Here is a 26,903-nt window from a genome sequence, read left to right as displayed (position 1 = left end):
AAACTCTTTCATAATCATAACCTCAGTTGTTTTGTTACAGTAATCTTGTGAGGGTCATCTGGCTACAAAGTATATGCACTTACAATAAAAAAAAAGACTACATTCAGGTTTTGCATGATCCAAATAATTTTTGTGATGTAGGATGGAGATGGAAGTTGAGAAGAAATGACCAACATGGAATGTTAAAAAGTCTCTCTATATCTAAAGGACCCTAAAATGGACCTATTAACCTGAGGGTGGTAGTTTAAATAAGATGCTTATGGCATTCATAAAATAATGAAGTTGGATGAAATGATCTCTAAGATCCTTTTTAATTTTAAATCCTCTGAGATTTAAATTTAAAATAGTAAATTTTCCAACTAGTAAAAGATTAAATTCTTCAGTAATGCTACAGTTCTAAAAGTCTCACATTTTTTTCCTCCTTCTAGTTTGCATATGCTTTCTTCTTCCCTCCCTTCCCTTCCTTCCCCTCCCCTTCCCTCCTTTTCCTTTTCCTCCTTCTACTTCCTTCCCTTCTCTTCCTCTCTTCCTCTTCCCCCTTCCTTTCCCTTCCCTTCTCTCCCCTCTACTTCCCTTCTCTTTCTTTCTCTCCCTTCCCTTCCCATCCCTTCCCTTCTCTTTTTCCTCTCTTATTCTCTCCTTCATTTTGTGAAATGAAATCCTCACAATTCTTGCTGTTGTGTATAATGTATCACTGGTTCTGTTTGTTTCATTCAGCATCAGTTCATGTAGATTCTTCAAGATATTTCTATAATCAACTTGCTTGTTGTTTTTTATAGATCAATAATATTCCATTATCTTCATGTACCACAACTTGTGTTCAACTATTCTCTAATCGCAATTCTTTGCTGCTAGAAAATTTTTTGTACATCTGGGTCTTTTGCCTTCCTTTATGATTTTCTTAGGATATAGAGCAAGGAATGGCACAGTTGGGTCAAAGGCAGTTTTAGAGTCCTTTGGACATAGTTCCATCTTGCTCTCCAGAATAGTTGGATCATTTCACAACTCCACCAACAATGCATCAGTGTCCCAGTTTTCCAAAATCCCCTTCAACATTTATCATTATCTTTTCCTGTCATTTTAGCCAGCCTGAGAGGTGTGAGGTAGTACCTCAGAGTTGTTTTAATTTCCATTTCTCTCTAATCAATGGTGACTTACAGCATTTTTTCATATAACTATAAATGGCTTTAATTTTGTCATCTGAAAATTGTCTGTTGATATCTTTTGACCATTTATCAATTGGGAAATCATTTGTGTTCTAGTAAATTTGACATAGTTTTTTATATATTTTAGAAATGAGACTTTTATCAGAAATACTAGTACTTTTTCCCAGCTTTGTACTTCCCTGTCTATCTTGTTTCTGTTGGTTTGGTTTGTGCAAAAACAGTTTAATTTAATGTAATTAAAGTTATCCATTGTGCCTTTCATATGTTCTCTAGTTCTTCTTTGGTCATAAATCCCTCCCTTCTCCACAGATCTGATAGATAAAACTCCCAATTTGTTTATAATTCATTTATGCCCAAATCATGGTATGGGGTGTGAGATATAGGTATGTGCTGAATTTATGACATATTATTTTCCAGTTTGCCCAGCAATTTTTGTCAAGTAGTGAGTTCTTATTCCAGAAACTGAAGTTTAGGAGTTTATCAAAACCTAGATGGCTATAAGCCTTCATTATTGTATCACTGATCTACTGATTTCTTAGCCAGTAACAAATGCTTTTGATTACTGTTGCTTTATAATGTAATTGTATATTTGGTACTGCTAAGCCACCGCCTTTTATATTTGTTTTCATCAATTCCCTTAATATTTTGACTTTTTGTTTTTCCAGATGAATTTTGTAATTATTTTTTTTCTTTTTTTTATAAAATTATATTTTCACAGTTTCATTGATATGGCACTGAACAAGTAGATCAATTTAGACAGAATTGTCATTTTTATTATATTAATTCAGCCTAGCCATAAACAATTTATATTTTTCCAAATGTTTAGATCTGATTTTATTTGTGTGAAAATCGTTTGTAATTGTGTTAATATATCTCTTGGCTTTGTCTTGGCAGGTAGACCATCAAGTATTTTATTTTGTCTACAGTAATTTAAAATGGAATTTCTCTTTCTATCTTTTGTTGATGGCCTTTGTCAGTAATATATAGAATTGTTGATGATTTGTCTTTGTTTATTTTATACCCTGCAACTTTCCTAAAGCTATGAGTTGTTTTCAGTAAGTTTTTGGATAGTTTTCTAGGATTCGTTAAATGTCATGATATCATCTTCAAAGAGTGATAGTTTTATTTCTATTTCATTGCCTATTCTAATTTCTTTAATTTCTTTTTCTTTTTTTATTGCTAAAGCCAACATTTTGGTGCAATATTGAATAACTGTGGTGATAATGGGCATCCTTGTTTCATCCCTGCTTTTATTGGGAATGCTTCCATCTTTTCTCCATTATAAATTATGCTTATTGTAGGTTTAGATAGATACTGCTTATTCTTTTAAGGAAAGCTCCCTTTATTACTATGCTCTCTAATGTTTTCAATAGGAATGGGTTCTATATTTGGTCAAAAAGTTTTTTTTTTTTTTTCTGCATCTATTAAGATTATCATCTGATTTTTGTTGGTTTTGTTATTGATAGCTGATTATGGTAATAGTTTTCCTGATAGTGAACAAGCCCTGTATTACTGGTATAAATGCCATTTGGTAAAAATGTATTATTTTGCTAATAAATTGCTGTGGCCTCTTTGCCAATATTTTATTTTTAAAAAATTGCATCAATATTCATTAGAAGAATTGGTCTTTAATTTTTGTTGTTGTTGTTGTTTTGACTCCTCCTAGTTTAGATGCCAGTGCCTTATTTGTATCATAGAAGGAATTTGGTAGTGTGTCTTTTCCCCCTGTTTTTCCAAATAGTTTACATAGTAATGAATTAATTGTTCTTTAAATGTTTGATAGAATTATTTAAAATCTTTGGATTTTAGCTTTGGAATGCTAGGTTGTGTCTTGGTCATAACAGCACATCAAGCATAATGTAATCAAATGCTTAAGTCCTTAGTGGGTATAGGGACCTTCAGGAAATGGGCTTTTCAATATGGGAAACTCAAAGACTTCTCCTTTTGTTCCTTTTCTTGTTGCTCTCATTGATTTTAGGAGTATCTAAGTAATGCACTTGATAGAGTGCCAGGTAGATTCATCTTCTAGAGTTAAAAGCTGACTTCAGACACCTCTATACAAATACATATACATATTATTTAGTCATTTTCAGTTGTGTCTAACTCTTTGGTGACTTCATTTATTTTGTTTGTTTGCTTTTAGTCAAGATATTGCAACAATTTTCCATTTCCTTCTGTAGCTCATTTTGTTTGCTTGTGGTCAAGATCCTGGAAAAAATCTATTTCCCTCCATAGCTCATGTTATAAAAGAGGAAACTGAGGCAGACAGGATTAAGTGACTCCCCCAGAATCACACAGTAAGTGTCTGAGTCCAGATTTGAACTCAGATCTTAACTGATTCCAGACACAGCACTCCATACATTGCAATATACACATACACACATAATACATATATACATGTATGCATTTTAAGTATGTGTGCTCATATATTTATTTATTCATTATACCTCCCTAATTTTTTTAGTTGCTTTTCACCATCAGGGAAGGGAGGAAGGAAGGAAGGATGGAAGGAAGGAAGAAAGAAAAAAGAAAGAAAGAAAGGAAGGAAGAAAGGAAGAAAGAAAGAAAGAAAGAAAGAAAGAAAGAAAGAAAGAAAGAAAGAAAGAAAGAAAGAAAGAAAGAAAGAAAGAAAGAAAGAAAGAAAGAAAGAAAGAAAGAAAGAAAGAAAGAAAGAAAGAAAGAAAGAAAGAAAGGAAGGAAGGAAGGAAGGAAGGAAGGAAGGAAGGAAGGAAGGAAGGAAGGAAGAAAGAAAGAAAGAAAGAAAGAAAGAAAGAAAGAAAGAAAGAAAGAAAGAAAGAAAGAAAGAAAGAAAGAAAGAAAGAAAGAAAGAAAGAAAGAAAGAAAGGGAGGAAGGGAGGAAAGGAGGAAGGGAGGAAAGAAAGAAAGAAAGAAAGAAAGAAAGAAGGGAGGAAGGGAGGAAAGGAGGAAGGGAGGAAGGAAGGAAGGAACCTCCCATTAGAAATTTAAACTATTAGAATACTAGGAGATGTTGGGAGAAATAGGAAAGTATAGAGAAAATTCTTATTCAATTCTTATTGTACTGGATAACCTTTGAGAAGTCTTCCAAATTCGGTGCGATAGATTTATAGTGCAAAGTTTTTTGTAATGAAAAATCTTTCCTAAGAGGTGTTATCACATTGTAGTGATGATTTTAGACCTTTGAAGACTTTGCCAATATAGTCCAAACTCTGTCAGGTCCTACCAGGACAGAAAGACCTCAGTTATAGATTCTTCTACAGTATGTGTATGTCTATAGTGTGAGGACCAGCCAACCCAAGTACATTTTACCCAAAGTCTGGTATTATGATATAGGCCCAACTCAGAACAGTCTAGTGATTTGGGCTTGATATTAGAACACAATGAAATAATCATAGGTGATTATAAATGTACATAAAACCCAATAATTTGAGAATTACTTAACTATACAAAATTTAGATAGAGTACAATCACTAATTCAGGTAGGTGCTTTTTCCCTCTGACACATTTTCCATGATGACAGTAACCCATAAGTCTGAGAAATATATTTATCACAATGTAGTGGAAATCTATGACTCCTCATGGGCTATGCCTTTTCATATCTCAAGCAACCAGAAATATGAGGCAATGGCCCAAACTCTATTTCCTATACTAATCAAATCCCAGGGAAAAATTCCCTTGCCTTGTAAAGAGAAGCCAACTACAAACCCAAGACAACTAAAGAACTTATGATGAAAAATGCTATCCATCATCAGAGAAAGAACTGATGGGGTCTGAATATTGATTGCAGTACACTTTTTTCAATTTTATTTTTCTTGAGTTTTTTTTTGGGGGGGGAAGGGCAGTTATGTTTTCCTTCACAGTATGACTATCATGGATATGTTTTTCATGATTATACATGTGTTACCTATATCAAATTTCTTGTCTTCTTGATGAAGGGGGGTGGGGAAAGAGGAAGGGAAAGAATTGGAAACTCAAAGTTTTAAAAATAAGTGTTAAAATTATTTACATATAATTTGGGAAAAGATAGGAACAGCTAGATGGCCCAGTGGATGGAGCACTGGCCCTGGAGTCAGGAGGACCTGAGTTCAAATTGGTTTTAGACAGTTAACAATTTCTAGCTGTATGACCCCAGGCAAGACACTTAACCCCAATTTTCTAGACAAAAAAAAGAAAAGAAAAGAAATGAGAGAGACACTGAGTGAGAGAGACAGAGACAGAGAGACCGAGCAAAAAGACAAAGACAGAGACAGAGAGAGAGACAGACAGACACCGGGAGCCAGAGAGAGCCAGAGAGAGATAGAGAGACAGAGAGATACAGAGAGAGTGAAGTTACATAAAACAATGTTGCTCCTACTGTATCCTATTATAGCTAAATGCCAAGTGATGATCTTTCAGTGACAGTAGGGTGCCCCCTGAGGTATCTCATGAGCTTGACACAGTTGAAGTTTATGTCAGTAGAGAGAGAGCCCAGACAAATAATAGAGTGAATCTTTTGAGGCATTGAAATTTGACACACTATTGAGGCTTTCTTGTAAAATACTTATTTAATCCAATATATAAAAAGAAAGGGAATAAATCTAAGGAGAAGATACAGAATACTAGGTGTAAGAATTTACCTTTAAAAGGACACCCTCAAGAATAACATCCCTGGGGTAACCCTGGCTCAGAAACATAGTTCTAAGATCTTGCAGGGATAAAATTTGGGAGGCACTTGAATGATTAATAGATCCTGGAAGTGAATGAAACAAATGTGTTAGTCTTTCAAAGTCTTTTACTACTAGCCAGAATTGGGCATCAGATCCCGCACACTGCTCAGAAGAGCAACACGTTCAATTCTTGTGAAAAGGAAAGAATGTTGGACTGCAGAGTATTCACTGAAAGGGAAAATGCATTTTTTTTTGGTCCCAGAAAGCAAATTGTACCTATTCATACCTTCAAATTGCTAGGTCTTTTGTTGTTCACAAGGAGGGTATGGAAGCACAAGAACCTAGACAGAGACCCACTGTAAGACTCCTGAATATATTTTAGAACACCAGCACATTCTAATTACTCTGTGCCACTTGACAAAGAACAAAATCCAGTTAGAGTGAGGGCTTTGGGGAAAGGCTCTATCAGGGCTGTTATAGTCAAGCTCATTCTCTCATTCCTTTCTATTTGGAATTGCATGACCATAAATTTAGGATAAGATTTAAAAGATTTTAGAAGACATCATATCAACTCCTCATTCTATAGATAAGGAAACCAAAGCACAGAAAATTGATGTTACATGTTGATGCAAAGCCAGATGTTCAGCACTTAGGTCCAGCCCTCAATCAAACAAATCATGCTACCTCATAAAATCTTAGCATGGGAATGAAGCTTAAAGGTCATCCAGAAAAGTCAAGATAAAGTAGATACTCACAAAAACGGTCTGTATAAGTGGGATCAACAGAAGTAATCATGAAAGAAGGCATTGTTAACTAGCTCACCAAGTGAGCTAATCAGTGGGATATTCTGCTCCAAAGTACTTAGGATACTGGATTCTAGATTTCTCAGATGATCTAATGTCTATATCTGGAAATCCAAAACTCATTTGGGTACTGGAAATGTCATATAATGGTAAAAATATTAGATGAAGCCAGACAATATTTAAAATTCTGAATGCCACTTAAATTTTAAAAATGCCAATTATGTGATTTTGAGAAAAGGTACATCACCTTAGGTCCTCATTCATTGAAATGGGAGATTTTATAAACTGTTCTTGGAGAAGGTTTAAAGCTTAAATTTGACATTCCTATTATCTGAATACATAATAACTGGCCCTGTTTTCAAGGCCATACTAATTACTAATCCACAACCACTATCCTCTTAGTTGAGGATTTCTCTCTTTTACCTCTTCATTCCATATTTGAAACTTTCATTCACACCTTGGACAGTGATCTGTGTTAGCCTTATTAACTATTGAATTAAAATCTTTCCTCAATCCTAATGACTTCTTTTCAGCTGCTGCTAATGTTCCTTATTAGAGTGTAGCATCAGACTTGGATATAGGAGGAAATTTAGAAACCCTTAAGTCAAGTCCTCTTCTCTATTAGATATGGAAACTAGGACCTAGATAATTATATATTTGAAGCTCAATAGACCCAGAAGATCAATATTTCCTACCTATGAGGATTCAAGTCCAACAATTATGCAATGTTGCTACTAATGCCCAGGGTTAGATCTTCAATCAAGTCACGGAATTATAGAGGTGTCTGGTTCCTTAGCAGATGTTTAGTCTAATCCATTACTCAAAGGAGTGTGCTACTGTATTATACCTGAGAATTGTTCATCTGAGCTTTCCTTAAAGACCTCCAATAAAGGAGGGACCTGTGGCAGACACTCCATTTTTGGACAGCTTTAATTATCAGGAACCTTCTCCTGACATCAGGCTTAAATTGGCTCCTTTGAGCTTCCGCCCATGGTAACTAGTTCTGCCCACTGCAGACAAAGAGAACAAATATAATCCTGCTTTGGCCTGATGCATAAGGTTAAAAAAAGAAACCATTTCTACTCACAATGGCTTTCACTTGTTATTTTATATGAATTATTCTATATGGAAGAGTGGTTAGCTTGGCAGTAACATTACCTCACATATTTCAATGCCAGAAAAGAAGGGACATTTTATTTCTTACCTGACTAGCTCAAAAATCAGAAAATTAAGCAAGTCTCACAAACATTCTGGCCTGGGATTTTAAATCACCAATCTGTAAAGCAGAGCTGCCCTTTGAGGTTGGGGGAATACAGTCATAAATATGTATTTTTATAGACCCAGAGATTCTAAAGCTGTTTTTATAGAATTACTTACAAAAGGATCCTCATGGATTAAGGGCAATGTTGGATTTCAGAGATGAGGAAATCTAAGGGAGAAAGAGGTCACACTGGCTGTCAAGGATGGAGAAGGGAAGGCCCCATGTCTGATTGCTGAAGGTGTTGTAATGAGGAGACGTTGTTGAGAGAGCTTGTGGCCTTTCAGTGCCTGTTTCTTATTTCTGATAAATACTGAGCATGACTGAAGTGTTAGAGATTGGGTCATACATCCAGGCAAGGGGAATCTACACCTGTTGTCTTGTAACACTTCACAATCTGGCCCTTTCCTATCTTTCCAGCCTTTCTATACACAAGTTCCTGATATTCACACTAGGATTCAGCCACATTGGCCCATTTGTTGTTCCTCACATGGCACTTTGTCTCTGTGCCTTTGCAATGACTGTGTCTCATGCCTAGAATACTATGTTCCCTCACTTCTTTAGACTACTTTTCTTGGCCTCTATCAAGCCTCAGTTCAAATACTATCTTTTCCAAGAGTTTTTTTTTTTTCCCTCGATCTTTCCCATTCCTCCCCTCCCTTACAATTTCTGGTTCATTTCCTATGATATTTCCCTCTATTTGTTCTCTGTTAATGCACAGTATATGAATTTATACTTATATATGTAAGCACATATTTGCATATACATGTGTGTGTATAAGTGGATGATTTATATGTATACATATATGTTTAGGTATATGTGTGCATATGCATGTATATTTATACATCAGATACACATGTGCATGTATGTGTGTATATGTATTGTATACATAAATCTTATATGTTTTTGCTTCCTTTACAATGTGGACTCTTTGATAAAAGGAACTATGTCTTCACCTTTCTTTGTGGAGCAATGTATAGAGGACTGGGATTTAGGAAAACTCCAGTTCAAATCTGGTCTCAGATAATTATTGGCTGTTTCACCCTGGCTAATTCATTTGACTGCTGCTGTCTGCCTCAGTTTTTTCATCGCAAAATGAAGATAATAATAGTACCTACCTGCCAGGGTTATTGAGAGGATAAAATGAAATGATACTTGAAAAGTGCATAGCATTGAGCCTAGCATGTGGACAGGCATACATACTTCCCTTCTTCCTTTCTTTTTCTTTCTCTATCTTTTCTGGTCCCTTCCCTATCTCTTCCTTTACCTTCCTTTCCCTTTGTCTCCCTTCCTTGTTCTTTCCTTCCCTTCTCTTGTTTCTTATTAGTTAGCAAAATGCCCAGCACATAGCAAGTACTTAATAATATATTTTGACGGGATAAAAAAGAGGCCAATCCCTGCCTCATTTCTTACCTAGTCTTATATTAACTCAGTCAAAAAGACTAATTAAAGACCTTAGCATAAAAAGGCCAAGGTACCCCTCTGCATTCAGGGCCATCTCCAGTCACTCTGATCCATATCTGGCCACTGGATCCAGAGGCCTGTGGAGGAGAAAGAGAGACAGGGGTCTTTGTAAAGCCTTCCCTCATTTAAATCTAATTCACTTACATGTCATGGTATTACCTCCCTGATGTTATGGTCCTCTTCAAGAATGAAGAATAAACCACAACAAGTTAATATGAGTATTTATAATAAAATAACTTATGCATTCAAAATTGAGTCTCGATTTTTATGAAGGGGAAATCCCTCTTGTATTTGGGGTCAAAAGAACAGAGAAATCCATTCAGACTGAGAAGAGCATTATGTTGTGGAAAGAGCAAGAGGTTAAGATGAATAGATTATGGGATTTGAAACCTATTCTTAATCTATTGAGAGGAGGAGTCATAAATTTGCATGAAGTTTTGCCAAACATGTAGACTTTCTTAGAATAGATTTAAAGAACTAAAGAAGACTTTGTAGACAATTTAGTAATACTATAGTAGAAAGCCTGTTGGATTTAGAAACAGATTGAAGTAGCAAGCATTTACCCAGTCACATGAGTGAGAATAGTAAAAGTTGTAATGAAACTGAGAACTTCTGATTCATTTTTAACCCTATTTTATACTGCCCCTTGACCTCTCTTGATGAATTGGGTGTGGAGGAGAAATGAGGAACTCCCAATACAGGGGCTTTCTTATCCCCAATAAAGAAATAGTCTGGGCTTGAACTGCTGTTTAACCTCTGCCTTAACTCGCTGAATGTTGAGGAACAAATTCAGCTTTAACATGAGATAATGAGACATTGCTGTTTCTTCTATGAGATAGGAAAATCAGCTATGTGCAGTTCTCATGTTTTATTGTCAAACATCAAATATCATTCAATTAATTAACATGAAAAACAAAGTAATTTTAAATAACTGGATGCAGGTTCATTTAGGTGCTCCAAACAGCAGAGGTACAATAGAAACATTTCCTGAAATCTCCTTAAAGCTTACCAGCCCCTGAAAAGGAAGTCATTCTAGAGAAAAAGAAAATTTCATGGCCTTAATATAATCTCTTTTTATTTGCAGTCATGTAAGAAGTTGCCAAATGTTTGTGCTCACCCATTCAGCAAAATAACTACCTTCTAGCCATAATTAAAATATATAGCCTTAGCTCCATTTGGGATTTTGCCACACAGACTCAACATAAAAAATCTCTGAGTCAAGTCCACTTCTAAATAATCAAAAAAGTAGTAGGAACTTCCAGGTAAGAAAGGAAGATGTGCTTCCTGGCAATGGGTATTCACTGAGCATGTGCAGTGTGTCAGATACTGTGCTAAATGCTGGAGATACAAAGACAGAAACACAGCTGTTTGTATGCTTGAGGAGTTTATTACATTGGAGGGAAGTAACATATACAGAAAAATAAATTTAAAAGTAATTATTTTTATATAAAATATAATTATAATGGTAGAATAGCCAATATGAATCCTTAATGCTCAAAGCATGAAACATTACATATGTTCTAGGCCAAAGGTTCTCAAACTTTTTTGTCCTTTGATAGTCTTATAAAGTTTCTGTACAGACCCCCTTCTTCAGTAATGTTTTCTTTTGTTCTTTTTAAGTGCACACACAAATATATTATCCAGAAAAAAGACCCTAATTCTATTGAAACATAGTTATCCAAATATTAAAGAAAACAAGTTTACAGGCCTTAGATTATGAACTTCTGATCTAAAGACTAGGTCAGTCTTCCCATTGTATTTAATTTACATAAGAAGTGTGTTTTGATAGTATGTCTTAGGTTCATATATGTTATGTGTCCACATAAGTAAGACTAGATATGGCTAAAATGGTTTAATGCAAGAAGACATATTTCTAGAGTCTCCTTCTTTTTGAAGAGAAACTTTTATTCCATAAGAATGTATATAATATTAATCCTTTGGTATTAAATCATTATACTGCTGAAAAAAGCTAAGTTATTCATATTTCTTTATTACAATATTGCTGTTACTGTACAACTTATGTTTTCCTGGTTCTACCCACTTCACTCAGCATCAATTTATGTAAGTCTTTCTACATTTTTCTGAAATCATCCTGCTTATAATTCCTTATGACACAATGATATTCCATTATAATCATATATCAAAGCTGGTTTAGCCTTCCTTCCTTCACACACACACACACACACACACACACACACACACATATATATATATATATATATATATATATATACATGAATTACATATATATATATATATATATATATATATATATATATAAAGAGAGAGAGATTATACACACAAACACACACACATATATATATTATATATATATATATATATATATAATATATATATACACACACACATACAGAAAAGGTACTACAGAATGCTTGGCACTTAGTAAATACTTAAGTCCTTCCATATCAGGAAAATTATGAACCCCAAATCATTTAAAAGAGTGAATTTTAGGGTACAGAAAACTAGTTTAAAGAGAAGCTAAGACATAGTGTACATTATAACATCAAAAGTCAAAGAAAGGACAGATTTTTTTTTTTTTTTTAACATTCAATCTCCATAGCTCTTCTTCTGGAGGCAAATGATATTTTATTTATTTATTTTTTTAAGGGAGAGAAAAATCAGAGCTAAAGGTAAAAACCATGGAAAAGAAAAAAAAAAGCAGAAAAAAAGAAGTGAACATAGTACGTGTTGGTTTACATTCAGTCTCTTTAGTTCTTTTTCTGGATGCATATGGCATTTTTCTGTCCAAAGTTTATTGGAATTGCTTGGGATTACTGAATCACTGAGAAGAACCAAGTCTTTCATAGTTGATCATTAATCACCATTCTTCTTGTTGTTGTGGATAATGTATTTCTGATTCTTCTTGTTTCACTCAGCATCAGTTCATGTAAATCTTTCCAGGCTTTTTAAAAATCAGCTTGTTCATCATTTTTAAAAAATCAGTCATATTCCTTTATCTTCATATACTACAACTTATTTAGCCATTACCAAATTGATGGGTATCGATTCATTTTCCAATTCTTTGCTACCACAAAAAGAGCAGCTACAAACATTTTTGCACATATGGGTCCTTTTACCCATTTTGATTTCCTTGGGATGTAGACCCAATAATGGCTCTGCTGGATCAAAAGTTATGTAAATTTTTATAGCCTTTTGGGCATAGTTCCAAATTTCTCTCCAGAGTGGTTAGATCATTTCACAACTCTACCAACAATGCATTAAGGGACAGACATTTTCTAATATTTTCCTTTCATTTTACAGATGAAGGAACTAAGGACTAGAGAAGGGAAGATTTTTTTTTTCAAAAAGCATATAGTTTGGCAGTCCAAGGACTAGAATTCAAGTGTCCTGACTTTCAGTGTAAGCACATATCAATCTATCAATCAATCAATTAATTAATAATCATTTAAAACTCTGTGTGTGTGTGTGTGTGTGTGTGTGTGTGTGTGTGTATTTGTGCTAGATACTAGGGATACAAGAAAAGATAAAACAATTTCTACCCTCAAGGATCTGAAATTGTAGCTTGATACTGAGGATACATACATAAAACATATAGATTTTATGGAATATTTAAAGGAGAGATTTACATAGAATGATGTGTTTAAGCAGAATTTTGAAGGAAACAAGGGATCATAGAAGGTGGAAGAAAGAAGGGAACATATTCTGGATGTTACAAAGATGCAGAGCAGGAGTCATAATGTTGTGAAGGTAGGATTGGATAGCAGAGTGACATATACTTGCACTTGAGAAAAATCCCTTTGGCAGACCTTGGATTGGATCATGGAGAGACAAGGCAGGGAGACTAATTAAAAGCCTAATGCAATAGTTTCACCCAAAGGTGATGGTACTTGAACTAGGGTGGTACTATGTGAAAGTAGAGAAAGTAGAGAAAGGGCTAGAAATATGACATACTAAAGACAGGAAAAAATAAAACAAAATACATAATCTGTCATCTCTGTTAGTTTTAAAGATATAATTTGGAATTCTCAATAAAGATGTGCAGCCTACAGTCCTCAAAGGCCCCACCAATTGGGAAAACAGGGAGAATTTAGTATCTCCAGGTATCTGAATAGGGAGAGAATACAATTCTGGATAAGGCTCAGACCTCAGAGAGAGCATCTGACAAAGCCTTGACCAAGATGTAGGTGGGATGTTTCCATTATGTTGGGACTCTTTCACACAGGTAGATTTGAGACCAATTCAGGGACCAAGCTACCAACATATTTGAAGAGGAGCCAAGGGGATGGAGGGAATATGATTACATAGCCGGAAGCAATTTATGCAAAACACACTGTTCACTACCTGAATGTGTGTAACAATTCAGAGCTCCAGCGGAGGAGAGAATGTTCCTGCTGACACACTTACCAGTACAAATTAATTATAATGATATATTTTGCTTCCCTTATTCTATCCACACTATGTCTGCAAATATATAGGTTTGTTGCTAATCTTGGGAGTATATCCAGTCTCCCAACACTGGGCTTTGAGGGGAATGCACAGACATCTTGCTTACTCCCCCACACCCTTTGAATTAGGTAAAACCCAATACAGCCTAGAGTGATTTGAATAGGTTTACCTAGTTTGGTTGCTAGCTTCTGGGGGACTTCAGAGACCTAATTAAGGGGATAATTTGTGGTACTTGGTCAGATACTAAATAAGTAAAGATTGGCTTAGGATAAAGCTGTGAATGTTTGAGGAAAAAGTAAGTACCAATTTGAAGTCACCGTATAGACCATATCAGTGCAATATAGCTGGCAGACCGTTTGTGAGCCTTCTTTTTGGGAGATCAGAGTCCCTAAAGTAGATGGGAAGGCAAGAGACTCAAGGATAGAAAGCTCTCAATGTAATGGGTTACTAAAAATGATATTTTCCTGCCAAAATCCAGGAGAGCTCCAGAGGCCATTTGGTGGGACAATGGGAAATACATTGAATCCTAACTTTGAATCACTAGACTTCACTCAATTTTAACTCTATCTCCAATAATTGTGATAGAATTTGGGGGAAAGACCAAGGCTAAGCTTAAAGTGTAGAACTCAGTTCAAATGTTTGCTTTGCTTTACACTATTTGTGTGACTTAATCATGTAGTCTTTCTAGGCCCCATTTTTTTCCATTGTTGACTCCTGTTCTGAGTCTTTCTTGACAAATATACTGGCTTTTATTTTACAGAGGAGGAGACTGAGGTGAACAGGGTGAAGTGATTTGTTCAGGGTCACTCAGCTAGTAAATATCTGAGGCTTCATTTAAATTCAAGTCTCCTAATTCTTGGCCTGGGACTCTATCTCCTGTACCACCTAGATACTTCTGGCTCCACTTTCCTCCACTATAATATGAGGATTTGACATATGTGATCTTTAAAGTTCCTACCAGTTTCATAGTTGCTTATAGTTGCTACAGTCCCATAATGCCTATGATATGAGCATTGATAGAAAAAATTTAATTTCTACAGAAGGCTCTGCCATAATTGAGACACATATGAAGTGGGGGATGCTCATGGGTGGGTCTCTTTCCTTTCCAGTCACTTAAGCTAACAATCAATAAATCAATCAATAAACATTAAGTGCTCAATAGATGCTGTTCACTGTACTTGGTTATGGATACTATATGATTTAACCTTTTACCAAAACTGATTTTTTTTCTTTGTTTGAACTTCCTATCCATGGAATTTTCCATAATTGCTTTTATATAAATTCTTTAAGGTTTGGAAAATGCTTTGCCAATACTATCACCTTTGATCTTCACAACAACCTCAGGAGATAGGTGCTATTATTTCCCACATTTTAAACATGGGAAAATTGAGGTAGAGTAAAGCAAAATGACTTGCCCAAATTGATAGACTGTGCCCTGAGTCATAGCTCTTTGCTTCAGAATATCCTAACAGTGGAGGGAATTTTTTTTAAACCACCTTCTGAGAATAAGGTCTCTCTGATTGCAGGGCTGGCATCCTACACACTGCACTATCTTGCTATTTAAGTGGGTAGAAACAACAATAACCATAACAAAAATAGTAACATTTGTATATCAAACTTACCATGTACCATGCACTGTGCTAAGTGCTTTATAAATATTATCTCATTTGGTTCTCACAATTACTTTGAGAGATAAGTGCTATCATTTCCCCAATTTGTTAACAAGAAAGGTGAGGAAAATAGAGGTTAATTGACCTGTCCAGTATCATACAGGTAAGTGTCTGAGGTCAAATTTGAACTGTCTTTCTAATTACAGAGGAGGAGGCTTATTTACTGCACCTGAGATGAAAAATCCTTCCACCCCAAGTGAATCTGATTCTTGTGTAGTGGGAGGAGTTTATAGGCAGAAATTAACAGCAAAGAAATAGGATTTCTTTTGAAGAAATGCCCCTACAAACAAGAACCATTTAAAATATTCAAGAAAAATTCCAAAAAAAAAAATCTAACAGGCTTTAGGATTGTTCCTAAAGGACCTTCCCATATGCCAGACTTCAACCCAGGATGAAAAAGCCTTTAGATGGAAAGTTCTGAGTTTCTGTGTCCCTAGATGACAAGCATCAGTCTTTAAAGGCAACAGTCAAGGGATAGCTCCTTGCTTCAGAGAATCCTAACTGGGGAGAGAATTATTCTGAAATGGCTGGGGATTGGAGTGTATGTGCCCCCAACCAGACCACCTTCTGAGAGCAGCTGACTAAATGAATGAATTCAGAGATAGATATGCATATATATGTACATATATTTCTATTATATTTGAGATTAAGCAGAGTGTTGAGTAAGCATAGATTGCTGTCCTGGAAGGGAAAAAGACCTGGGCTGACATCCAACCTGCTGGCTCTGCGACCCTAGGCAAATTCCTTAATTTGTCAGTATTATAAGCAGCTTTCTACGACTGAGGGTTGAACAGAAGGTGATGACTTGTATTGGCAGAGGAAATTTCTTCACCAGTGAGTTCCCTGAACTAAGGAGGTAACAGATCCATTCCCTATACTTATAAGTAACATATTGCATATGTTTTACACACCACACACACACACACACACACACACACACACACACACACACACACAAATGCATCTATATTGCAGAGAGAGGAATATGCTATATCATTAAGACAAATAGAAAGATGTTTTTTTTTTTTCTTTTTAAATTGATATATATTATTCGCCTTCTGGTAGTGGATAGAATGCTAGGTCTAAAGTCAGGAAGACTCAATTTCCTGAGTTCAAATCTGGCTTCAGACATTTGAAAGCAGTGTGAGCCAAGGTAAGTCACTTCTCCCTGTCTGCTTCAGTTTCCTCATCTGTACAATGAACCAGAGGAAGAAATGGCAACCCCACTCCAGTATCTTTGCCAAGAAAACTAAATGGGTTACAGAGGCATATATGTCTAAAAACAACCCAACAACAACTACAATTCTCCTTCTATTAGTATTGAACAAACAAAATCTGACTGGATAAAAAAAAAAAATCTTAGTCTACAGTAAACCTGATAGAGAAGGTCACCAAACTGGAAAGTTAAGAGATTTTGGTTTCCATCTTTATCTCTGCAGCTAACTTGATGTGTGACATTGGCCAAAGTAGATCTTTTTTTTTTCCCTTTGATTCAGCTTCATCATCTATGAAATAAGGGTATGCAAACAAAGTTGCTTCTAATTCTATAAGACTATGTTCACTGTTTCTAGATTTTTTCCAAAGTAATTTCCCCGAATTTTTAAATTGGTTCTTATTTATAGGTGCATTTCTTCAAAAGAAATCCTATATCTTTGCTGTTAATTGCTACCTATAAGCTCCTCCCATTACATAAGAATGTGAACAAGAATTGTTCAGATCTCTTCCAGCTAGACTACCTATGGAAAGAACAGAGTCGAGATTCTAATGCTTGTTACCCATACCAGCAAATCTTTTTCCTTTCTTTTATCTTCACTTTGTAAAATGAGGAGTTGAACAGAAATGATTACTAAATGTACTTCCAACCCGAAAACCTGTGATAGTAACATTATTTTTCTGCCAATTTTAAGGAAAGTACTGTCCTATCTTCTTATACTTTCTCCTATCTATAGATAATACCTTCCTTTATTATAATTGAGAACCTTGTATGTTTATTATTTTTTATTGCTGGCTGTCATATAGATGTAATATTCTTCACTTGCAAGGGCAGCAATGAATGATCGCATCCCTAAGACAAATGATTTATCCACTGACAAGTCGGGAAATGGCACTTACCACTCCCCTTAGTTCCAGAGGATGCCAATCTATCCCACACTGCATGGAAGTAAAAAATGGAACTCTGTGCCCTCCATTGACACCATTTCCTCTGGAAAAAAAAAAAGTCAATGTTGGCTTTAGTTACCAGGATCATGGATTTAGATTTGGGAGTAGCTGGAGGCATGAAGTTCAGCTTCTCATTTTTGCAGATGAAGAAATTGAGGCTTATAGAGGTGAAGTATCTTCCCATATCTATGTCTTTGCATTGTCTGGCCAGCATTCCTGCAAAGCCATATTTTCTTATCTCTTCCTCATAATCTCTTCCTTTAAGATGAAGTTCAGGTATTCTACATGAATCTTCTCCTTATTCTCTCAAATTCTTCCCATACTTGTATTTAACTTCTGTGTATATACATCTGTATTTATTAACTTTATATTAATATTTTCATTTATGCTTGTCTTGCCCATAAGAATGTAAAGTCCTTGAGGACAAGACTAGTTTCATCCTTTGCACTATATCTGGGGATGAATGTGAACATTTTGGTTGAGTCATTTCAGTTATAGCTGACTCTTTGTGACAGCATTTGGAGTTTTCTTGGTAAAAATTCTGGAGTAGGCTTGTTATTTCCTTCTTCAGGTCATTTTTACAAATGAGGACTAAAGCAAACATGGTTAGATGACTTTGCCAAGCATCATATATATATATATATATATATATATATATATAGTAAGTTTCTGATACCATATATAAAATCACTTCGGTCATCGTAATTCCAAGACCAGTTCTATATCCACTGTATCTAGCTATACTTTGGAAATGAGAGAAAAAACAAATCAAAACAAAACAAAACAAAATTACAATTCAAGGCTGGATTAACTGTTTTGTTGTTGTTAGGGATTAAGAAAGTGATGAAGAAAATGTTAATAATGCATATTAAAATTGTGTTGTGGATAAAATCTTACCCCTAAAATCTGGTTGTTAAACATTTAACAGCATAACACTGACCATCTGAAGTGCTAAATACAATGTCTAGAACAGAGGAGGAGCTTGTAAATGCATACTGATTAATTATTCTTTCATACCTCTCTCTCTGGTAGGTAGCAATTGTCATTGTTGTAACTGAATCCATCTCTTCCAGTCAACTCCTCTGACTCCAAATCTCCCTTCTTTTACTACTCTATTTTTAGCATTCTGACATTCTGATTCCAAGCATCTTTTGAAATGCCCTCCCCTAGCACTCCCTCTATTTGCTTTCCATTGCTGAATCTATGTCATATTCCTTTGGAAGGAAAAATAATTTTCATCTAATAGTAAAAGAAAAGACTAGATAAAGAACACCTCTGGGAAATTATTGATTGAATTCACACTCAAGTATAAGTGGTTGATATCATAGACTGTCAGAACTGGAAGAACCCTTAGAGCTCATCTCATCCAATCCCCTTATTTTGCAGATGAAAAATAGAGACCTTATGGGAAATGGTTTTCCTAAAGTAATTCAGCAAGTTAGTGGTAGGCTTGGGTCTAAAACACAAATCTTCACTCAGTGACCAATAGAACAGGATTCTCCACCAACCTCTGTGATCATTATCATCATGTTTATCATCATCACCATCATCATCATCTTCATCTCTGTACCTTGGACAAATTTCTTCCTTTCTCTGAGACTCTGATTCTTGCTCTGGTTATTATAATAATCAAGTTATCAAAAAAGCTTTTATTAAATTCCTTATATACACCAGACTGTGCTTAGCAGTAATAGGTCAGGAAGTTTTTAATGAAGGAATAAGCTAGAGGGTATAGTGAATAAATGCCAGGCCTGTAGTTAAAAAGCCTCAGCTTTGTGAATTCAAATATGATCTCACACATTTACTAGGTGTATGACCCAGAACAAGTCACTTAACCCCATTAGCCTCAGTTTTCTCATCTGTAATAGGAGCCAGAGACGAAAATGACAAACCTCTCTAGTATCTTTGCCAAGAAAACCTCAAATTGTGGGAGGGAACTGAACATTTGCCAGAATTTGTACAAAACACAAATAAATTAGAAAGTTTTTAATAAGGGCCCAGTTTTTTTTAATTGTTGTTTGTTTGTTTTGGAAATTAGAAATACTATAATAATTCACATTTTCATAGCACTTCAAAGATTTACCAAGCACTTTCCTTGCAAAAAACCCACAAGTAGGCAGGAAATGTATTATTATCTCTAATTTACCAATGAGAAAAAAAGGATCTGAAAGGGGAAATGATTCAGCCTAGTAATACAGCTAGAAATGTCAAATTCAAACCCAGGATTTTGAAATTTAAATTTGATCTTTTCTATCGCATCATACTTTCCAGTGGGGTGCCTGTAGAGGTTCCTCACTACCTCCTAGGTCCAGTCATATACATGCACAACTTTGCACTTTGTATGAGTTTGTTTAGCTAAATGAGAATTTTTAGCTTTTCTGACTGTTAAGAAAACACTGACAAGATATCCTGGAGATTTAGAAGAGAGGCTCATGTCCTTTGTTGAATATGAGGCTATTTCTGTTAATGGGAGCTGAGACACAGCTTAACAAATGGTTGCAGAATGGCATCTTTGATTTTAAATTAAATGTCAAGCCCAGCTATACAATGTGCATCTGGCCCGAGAACCTGGCAGGAATAAGCTGGCCAGAATAAGGGATGAGAGGTAATGAGTATGGAATGGGATTGGGTTAGGGGAGGATGACATTGTAGCAGGTGTGACTCTATCCCAAAATTGGGTAGCACTTTCTATCTTTCTCGTTGAATACTGATGTCTTGAAGTCACCTGATCCCAGTGGGCCTTGAAAAGAATAGTAACTTCTATTCTGTCCCTCAAAAAAAATCAGAAACATACTCCTGGTGAAAAGAAAGTAAGACTCAGCATTTGTGGATAGCCTGGCTTTCTGAAAGAGAAAACACTTTACTTTCTTGGTCATTAATAGAAAACTGTTTCCTGCTTTCTTATTCCTTTGGGACAAATTTCCCAAAATTGGGACTCCTTTGGGACAAATTTTCAAGGTTTCACCAGGAAAAAAACTGATATTTTAATGAAGATTTCCCAAACGACTTTTCCAAAATGATTTTTCTAGTCTTTTTTAAAAGGAGCTCAGGGTATGGTGGAAGTGGGGGTCAATCAATAAACTTAGGACACTTAGGAGATTTTATTTATCAGCAAGGACATTCCAAGGAATACAGTGATAACACAGTATTTCAAAAGATCTAGAGAAAAGGTGCTTCTAGAACATCAATTAGATCTTTTATGAGTGTTTTTTAAGTGGGTATAGATTAGCATCAAATTAAAAGAGAAGGCATGAATTACTTGCAAGTCATACATTGGAGGGAGTTCCCACACTGATGAGATCACAATCTGTTATTGATTTATTATTATTATTATTACTATAATTGTTGTGTTATTGTTATTACTGTATCAATGAGAGGCAATATAAGTGAGTGGATACAGAACTAGCCTCAGAGTCAGGTGATATGAGTTGAAGATCTCCTTCTGATTCATATTACCTTTGAGACTAGAAACAAGTCAACTTAACCTCTCACTGTTTTAAACCAATTTCTAAAATTAGAAATTGAAGAGTAGCTTTCTGCCTACACATATAGAAGATCTTAACTGTCCATTAGGTTTTCTTGACAAAGATACTGAAGTATCTTTTCCTTCTCCAGTGCAACCTTTTGTCAGGCAATCAGAGCTTAACTGATTTTTTAGGATCATTCACCAGGAAGTATTTGAGTCTTCCTAGCTCCAAACCCAGCTCTCTATCCATCCTCCCACTTGGCTTTCTCTAGAACTAGAGGTTTAGAGCAGGAATAAGTCTTAGAATTCATTTTGTCCAACTTTTAAGTGTATCATAGGGAAAATCAAGACACTTGCCTAATATTACACCAAGGGCACTTGCAAAATATTATGTCCTTTTTTGTAATAAGGAAAATCAAGACAAAGTATAGTAAGGCAAAATAAAAGAAAACTCTGAACTGATGTCAAGTCCTAAATTTAAGTCTCACTTTGTGATAAGTACATAAGAAGTACAAAGGAAAGTATTATGCTCTTTGGTCATTAACCCAAGACTTCCTGAAGTGGGTGGCTTTTCATTTATTGAAGACAGGGATGATGATCATTGCAAGTATAAAATCTTGAACTTTCAGGAACCTTATCCTTTCCCTGTGTAATGAAGGTAGGATATTCAAGTGATCTCTAAAGTCCTCAACTCTAGTAGTCTGTGATTTTCTGAGCTTTCCAATATCATGCAGGTGAAATGTTTCCTTGGCCTTAGTTTTAATCCTGATCTCCTCCTCTCAAGTAACTCTCCTTTGTGGCCTCTATCCATCACTCACTGCCTCTAAGTGCCTCATAGGCCATCAGTTTCCTTTTGATAAATTGAGGGTGTTAGGCCTGAATAGATAATCCTTAAAGTCCTTTCCATCTCTAACATTCTCTTATCTCTCTGCCTCATTTTAATTGCCAAGTCAATAAGCAGCCAAATTTTTTCAATTTAACTCTCCACATCTTTTAAGTTCATTCATTTCTCTTCAGTCACATCATCACCACCTGAGTTAACATCCTCATTGCCTCTTATCTAATCCATTAAAATAAACTTTCTCTTCTTCCTCCAATCTGTCCTCCAAGAGGTTTCCATCACAATCTTTCCTTATAGGTCTGTTTATACCACTTCTTGCTCTGGAAGGATCAATGATTCCATATTACCTCTGAAATGATAAAAATATAAAGATACACAGAAACACAAAAATAAAAGCAAAAAAAAAGCCCATACACACAAACACACCCCCCCCAAATCACAAAAATCCCACAAAACAAAAACAAACAAAATATTCTTCATTTTGGCCTTGTGTAACTTGGCTTAAATAATAGCTTTTTATTTTCAAAATATATGCAAATATAGTTTTCAAAATTCACCCTTGCATATAAAGTGCTTTTAAATTATGTTAATTGCAAAATGTGTGATTAGGAACTGGATATATCATTTCATTTAAATACGTAAATTGACCAACATAGTTTTTGTTGTGTTCAATTATTTCAATCTGGTCTGAATCTTCATGATCCCATTTGGGGCTTTCTTGGCAAAAAATACTGGAAAAAATTCTTCAGCTCATTTTACAGATGAAAAAGCTGGGGCAAACCTAGTCACAAAGTTACTGAAGTGTCTGAGGCTGGATTTGAATTCAAGTTTTCCTGATTCTAGGTCTGATGCTCTATCCACTGCACTCCCTAGCTATACCTATTTATGGTCTGAGAGAATTGGCTACAGCCCTGAGAGGTTAAGAAATTCAGCTAGAGACACACTGCCAGAATGCACCATTGACTTATTAACATTGAACAAGCCAGGCTTCCTAAGTCATAACTGAATGCCTTTTCTGTTTTTCTACACTGCCTCTCATGATGAAGCTTTGTGCTCACATGATATCCAATAACTATTTCTTTAACGGGATAGAAGGTGAAGGCCCCCCTCTGTCTCTTAACAAATGCCAATGAGTATCTTGCCAAGAGAAAAACATAACAGCTCTTTCTGGATGGCAGTTTCCTGGTCACTTGTTATAGATTGAGAGAGAATTCAGTATTGAAGGGTTTCCTCAGATTGATTCATCTCTGCCTGAAATTGCCCCTCTCTCACTCTTTGCTCAATGAATTTCTACCCATCTTTATAAGCCAAACCCAAATGCAAGCGTTCACCACTAGACTACATTCCTCTAGACTTTTCCAACAAGCCCCAGATTTTTATGATTCTGCTTCTGAGCTGGCACTGAGAACTCATCAGATCTCTCATTCCCTGGGACTCCTCCCAGAATCTCTATTTAAGGAGAGTGCCCATGGCGGCCGCTTCTACATTTCCCATCTTGCCACACTCCTGTCAATTTTTCCACCATGTCCGTGGACCTTCCTTTGTTCCTCCCTTGCTTTTCAGCTTTCTGTTGGGTACCATCTTTCCCATTAGATTATCAACTTTTTAAGAACAGGGACTTTCTTTGGGATATTTGCATTCCTGGAACTTAGTACTGTGCCTGGCACAAAGTAGGTCTTTAGTACATTTGCTCAATGACTGACAGACTTCTTCCTGAAAGGTATAATTTCATATTGTTTTACAACTTTGTATTATAGCTGTCTACCCAAATATTATGCCATAGCATGTATTATCAGGGGCAGCTGAGTGTTGTAGTAGATAGAGCGGTGGGCTTGGAATCAAGAAAATACATCTTCCTAAGTTCAAATCTGGCCTCATATCTAAAAAAAATCACTTTATTTTGTTTGCCTCAGTTTTCTCATCCATAAAATGAGCTGAAAAAGGAAATAGCAAACCACTTTGTATCTTTGCCAAGGAAACTTCAAATGGAGTCATGAAGAATCAGAAATGACTAAAAAATGACTCAACAACAACAGCAACAAAGCACACATTATGGTTTATGACAAGAAGTATATTAGAAGGAATGCCACAAGGGCAGAGAAAATTGTCTTATCAACTTTATATCTCTCCTCACAGACCAAATGGCTGTTTAATTAAATGGGCTGAATAATAAATAGTTATACATCCCTATACTGCTTTGGGGCTCCGGGACTTGAAACTCTTTTTGAAGTTCATAATTTAAATATTATTGATCCTATTTAACAGATATTGAAAATATGGAAAAATCCTTACCTAAAATCATACAGTGAATAAAAGGAAAAGCTAAGTTTCAAAGCCATAGCTTCTGATTCCAATGCCAGAACTCTGTTTCCATGCTATAAGGTTGATATTAACACACTCTAACATTATCTAACTCCTCTGACCAATTGTTTCTCTATCACTTAAAAATATTTTATATTATTATATTTATATATAATATAATTATATTATATATAAATATATACATATATTTATATATAATATAATTATATTAATATAAATATATATATATTAATATATTTAATAGCTGTGTCTCAGTTGTTGTTGAGTCATTTCAGTCATGTCCACTTCTTTATAACTTCATAATTCAAGAGATTTTCTTGGCAAAGATTCTAAAGGGGTTCACATTTCTTTCCAAGATCATTTTTATAGATGGGGAAACTGAGGCAAACAGAATTAGGTGACTTGTTCAAGGTCACACAGCTATTAGGTATCAGAGGTGACATTTGAACTCTGGCAAGACTAGCATGCTATGCCATATGGCACCTAAGTGCTCTAAGTGTTTGTCTATCTTCATATATGAACACAAGATCTACTCTTCTGGGATATAGCAAGCTCCTTGAGAGCAGGAAATGTTTTGCCTTCACATTTGCAGTGCTTTACACAGTGCCTATCACAATGTCTGATATTTAGTTAACTTTCATTAAATATTTTGTTGATTGATTTACTATTGAATAATTAGGATCTATTTAACATTATTAAGAGCTTGTCAGAAACTAGCCTTCTCTTATCTTTCCAGTATTTTGACACCTTATTTTCTGACATATATTCTTGGATCCAGTAATAGTGACCTCTTAGCTGTTTTATAAATAATACTCTCTCTCAGCTCAGGCTATTTTCTCTGGCTGTTTCCTACTGCTGAAATGCTCTTCCTCCTTTGTTCCAAATAATGATCACCTTAACTCCTTTTTAAGGTCCAAATGAAATCCCATCTTCTATAGGAGAACTTCCCTATTTTTTATTTCTTGAGCCTTCCTTCTGTTAATTTTATTTATCTTCTATATAGTTTGCTATGTTATATACTTAACTTGCAGGTTTTGTCCCAAAGTAAATTGTGAACTCTTTGAGGGTAGACAATCTTTTGCCTCCTTTTGTATTTTCACAGTTCCTGGCACATAGTAAGTGCTTGATAAATGCTGACTGATTGATGTTGAATTGGGAATCTAGATAATTGAATTTTCATCCATACTCTGCTATTTTAAAACTATGAAACCTTGGGAATATCAGTTTTACCTCAAAAAACTCAATATTTTCATCTTCAAAAAGAGAGTTGTACTTGATGACCTTTGTTCTTTTTTAATTTTATGATTCTGTGTTACTGAAAGAGTTGAATTAGAAGATGTCTAAGGTCCCTTCTGCTATAAAATTCTGCTATAAAAGCCATTATAATTTTTGACAGACTGTGCTATAATTCTATTTTCTAAAGACCCTTCTAATTCTGACAGTCCATATTCTTTCTATGTTTATCTTTTAAGGTGCTTTCAGTTATAATATTCTATAGGGAGGGCTACACAATCTTTTCCAGTTCTAACATTCTGTTTACTAACATCCTATGTCCTGAGATCTCTTCCAGCTTTGCAATCGAAACAAAATGCATCAACCTCAGAGTCAAGCACTAAGATTTTAAAAGTGCTGGGTGCATCCTAAGTGGATTTGGGTAAAGAATTCCCGGAAAGTCTCAATATCCCTCAACTTGACATATTTGATCTTAAGCACCATCCCTCCTGGCAACCTCCTTTCCCTCCTTTGGATCAATCTCATTGATTTCATTTGGTAACAAAGCTATTTGTAGGCTTGTTATATTACTACAGTGCCCATCAAATGTTTCTGCCCTTCTGATTATCTCAATATCTAAATCATCAATGCTTTGTTTAAACAATTAATGGTTTATAAAGGTGTTTAGTTAGCCTTTCTACTATCTGGTCTTTTGTAGCAATTGTTCTTGCACACAGCAGAGTTATTCTTTAGGAAAAATAATAGTGCCAATAATATAATGGTAAAAATTAGATCTGTTCACGTCACCCCTTACCAACAATTCAAAAACTCAGGTGGTTTCTTATTATTCTCAGGTTTAAATATCACATCTTCTTTGTTTAAAACCCTGCCTACTTGCAATCCTGTCATACAAAACTGTTACCCAACTCATTTCCACTGCCTGTGCTTAATATATAGCACAGTATCTGGAATATAGTAGGAGTTTTATAAAAAATATTGATGAATTAGAAACCACCACTCTTCCCTGTTTTGACCCTGAGAAGAACCCTTTTCTATTCTAATCCTTAGTATCCTTCTCTCTATTAATTGAGATTGAACAAAATTATTTGGTCTCATCAAGTCTTAAACCTATGAACTTATAGGTATATTTTCCAGCAACTTCTCATGAACTCAGGGGATATTTTTAATATTGGTGTTTTAATTTAGAGCTACAGAAATTTGATCATTAGTATTCAAATAAGATACAGATGGCTATGTGGTAGCCTCAGAACTGAGGAGCGAAGGAAGTGCCTAGACTAGATTGCTTTTGGGAAATTAAATATTTGCAATGATCCAAATATGACTACTGACTCAGACCCATTTTGGACACTTTTCACCTATTATTACTATATGAGTTTAACTTATGGAACATCATGATATTAAAAGATTAAAAATTATAAGTCGATGCTTAATGACTAAACACATGGTATGACAGATAGCATATAATTA

The sequence above is a fragment of the Sminthopsis crassicaudata genome, chromosome 2, assembly GCF_048593235.1.
Source record: "Sminthopsis crassicaudata isolate SCR6 chromosome 2, ASM4859323v1, whole genome shotgun sequence".
Lineage (NCBI taxonomy): Eukaryota > Metazoa > Chordata > Mammalia > Dasyuromorphia > Dasyuridae > Sminthopsis > Sminthopsis crassicaudata.
This window is presented reverse-complemented; position numbering follows the sequence as displayed.